Here is a 3834-nt window from a genome sequence, read left to right as displayed (position 1 = left end):
CTACCTGATTATGACGTCTTTATGTTAAATCATTTTGTGAATTACCTGATTATGACATCTTTATGTTAAATCATTTTGTGAATTACCTGATTATGACATTTTTATGTTAAATCATTTTGTGAATTACCTGATTATGACATTTTTATGTTAAATCATTTTGTGAATTACCTGATTATGACGTCTTTATGTTAAATCATTTTGTGAACTACCTGATTATGACGTCTTTATGTTAAATCATTTTGTGAACTACCTGATTATGACGTCTTTATGTTAAATCATTTTGTGAATTACCTGATTATGACGTCTTTATGTTAAATCATTTTGTGAATTACCTGATTATGACGTCTTTATGGTTCACAAAATGATTTAACTACCTGATTATGACATTTTTATGTTAAATCATTTTTATGAATGATGCCAGTTCTCAAGCAGATTTTATTCAGTTGGTGCTCAGTTAAGAAATGAAATTTAAATTTAATTGGCCAATCAGAAAGCCAGACAAATTATAGTTTTGAGATGTTCTGTTTTACTGTTTGAATTATTATTTGTATTTTAAAATACACATTTATAAGCTATGTAAATTTTGTTGGACAACGAACTTAGTGAGAAAAATTTAGAGTTTATGAAGATTGACTTCTGAAAGTGAGATGGCCTCAATCCTGAAGTGCTAAATTATTCATGTTTTATGTATGTTTTAATATATCCATACATAATTTTAACTAACATGACTGCACTCTGTAAGAAATTAACATGTATTTTTTAATAGACAGTTAAATATTTGAATAATATATATGAAGTCTAACTGAAAAGCTGGATTTGATAGTTTGTTGCTCTACTAATAATTAAATCTGTACATACTAAAATATTAAATATGTTGTAGGCTATATTTCACTTGTTTTACAGCAGCACTACAAAGTTTCACAGATGTTACTGTCCATCTCTCCAGAAAGTATGATACATTGAACCACAACAAGGTTTTAATTTACACTTTATCCTGTTCGTATCGTACTGACTTGACAAAGGACTTGTTAGATAACCAGAAACTTCTGTTTCTCTTCACCCTGCTAGTGAAATTAAGAGTTTATTCTAAGGTGAATTTGGAAAATGTACTAGAGTGAATAAAACTTTAAGTGGGATACTGAGTTTGAACGATGGGGTGTGAATGTTAAACTTGCGTATTATTGATAAACATGCGTGGCACGGTATGTACAAAGCATGACTAATTGAGAGCCCCCTGATGTCCAGGAAAGCTGTGAAAACTGAAAGCAGGGAGTAAGGGATTGGTAACATGATGGAAAGGTGTCCAAGCTAAAAGATAAGTGAACAAGTAACAGGCATCATAAAAGACAGGCTTGAAGGACCAACGTTGTGACATAAGCAGCAAGTTCCTGAAAAATGCTAATGAATAAAAGTCACGTATAAAACTCCTGACCAGAATAAAATTAAGACTTGAAAATTTAATTGTATAATCGTTGATCATAACTTGGGACGGGCACCTTTTCAAGGCTGGGATTGCAGGATACGATTGCAATGTGGTAACATCTGGTCCTTTCATGAAACAGTTCAACCACAGTTTCACAACAACACTATTATGGTTCTTAATGTGGTAGCATCTGGTCCTTTCATGAAACAGTTCAACCACAGTTTCACAACAACACTGTTATGTCTCTTAATGTGGTAACATCTGGTCCTTTCATGAAACAGTTCAACCACAGTTTCACAACAACACTGTTATGTCTCTTAATGTGGTAACATCTGGTCCTTTCATGAAACAGTTCAACCACAGTTTCACAAATTTATTTGTATGTAATCCTTAAGTGAGAAAAGAAAGTGTGTTATATATTTTGGAATCACAGTGAAAAAGTTTTCTTGCAGAACGTACTGTAAGAACTTTACTTGAAGCATAACTTCATTAAAACAATTGTATCAAAGATATCTCATCTTTGCAGCTCATTCACACAATTTGCATGTTTGTTTTTTCAGTTACAAGCTTGAGTAGTTCACTTTGTTCAATATTTCTACTGTGACAAGATGTTGACTAAGGTACTACAACCAGTTACTTTTTAATGTTCTACTAATGTGACAACAGTTTTCATCAGATTACTTGTATGTATGGTGTTTTGCATTGCCTTTTACTCACAAAAATGGACCCATACTTACTGACGATATCAAGAACATGAAGTATTCATTCTAGTAATTTAATCTTGTGTTCAACAAACAAGTTGTTTTAAATACTAGGAACAAATATAAAACCTAATCTATCATTTGATTTTCCATTTATCACGTGTTATACCAGTTTCAGGGAATTCCACCTTTCTTTATATAGGTTCAATGTTGTGACTTGAAGGTATCTCAAAATACTGTACATATAATATACATTTCACTGTGTCATTAAAGGAAAATTATTCATTTTTTGTCAATCTGTAAAATTTCATATCATTATCAACATTGATTCATCAGTCTTTATATGTGCTGAATGGTCAAATTGAGAAAAAACTTATTAAGAACAAAAATATTTCATTCTATGGGTGGGGTGGGGTAGGACTTCATGAGAAAAATGGGACTATCTTCATCGACTGATCGAAGGAAATATTTTGAAGAATGAACCATGAATGGGAAAACACATAGAGATGAACATGTTTGATGATTACATATATTTGTTGTTGTTTAGTTTGTGTGTGTGTATATATATATATATATATATATAATTATTCTAAACAGTATATATATGTTTTTACCCACATGTAGGTATTATATACACAGATGATTGTATTGTACTGTGTAGAATAATCTGAATTGAATATCTCCCAGTTAACACTTCTTATAGAAATGACAACTGTCAAAAAGTGCTCACTTTAGTAGTGGTCTTTTCTTGCACTCAGTAAAATGACAAGGAATGGTGGCAGCCAGTGGGAAAAAATACTTTGTGGCTGCTTAGTGAATGAACCTGAGCACTGTGTTGTGCTGGATACGCTCATTGAATCAAAACTCAAACATTTTTGCTGACAATTCGTTGAAGTCAGTCTCCTTTGCTTGAAAACAAATGTGTTATAATTTTACTTGTTAAAATAATATGAAATGACAAAATACAGTTGTAAATGATCCACTACACAATCATATTGCATATATGCTATAATCCAAGGCATTGGGTTGACTTCACATTTTGTATTTATTTATCACTATTTTTAGAAAATTTTCTATTGAAACGTTTCAGCAGGCATCTGCTAGTTTACAATAATTCCGAATTTACCCCACAAAATCTGGTAACATTTTAGAAACATTGCAAGTACATTGTAAATAAAAGCAAAATCAATATTTCTAATAAAGTATTTCTACTAAAGGTGTATCTGGTTTGCACTCATGTGCTTGCTTTTGTGATCCTTTTTTTTCTATGTTGGTTATCCACAAAATAATTCGTGGAGTTTACAAATAAGATTTAAAAAAAAATCAAAAATATATCATTCACTAGATTAGATTGTACAAACACTATTGCAATTTACCCGGTTTTCTTACTTTCCTATAAGTAGTTTATAAAGAAACGTTCGTTTCTTCTCGGAGTAACATCTGCAGTTGAAACACATTGAGATCTCACAACAAAGTATCAAACAAAATAGACTATCCATGTGATTTTGGTGGTGTATAATTTGCTTTTTCTGTTTATAAAAAATCTCAAATAATATTGTTTGAAAGACATAAGGTTTGGGAGAGGCATGTCATCTTGGTAAAGTGAGAAAAGACGTTGAAATTTTACATGCTAGGTTGTCAGCTTCTATTGCATGTATTTCTGATTGGTTGAACATTTCCTGTAGGAAGAGAATGCCAACATGCTCACCC

This window comes from Limulus polyphemus, unplaced genomic scaffold (assembly GCF_000517525.1).
Source record: "Limulus polyphemus unplaced genomic scaffold, Limulus_polyphemus-2.1.2 Scaffold2766, whole genome shotgun sequence".
Lineage (NCBI taxonomy): Eukaryota > Metazoa > Arthropoda > Merostomata > Xiphosura > Limulidae > Limulus > Limulus polyphemus.
The sequence above is the reverse complement of the archived record's forward strand: the minus strand, read 5'-3'. Positions refer to the sequence as shown.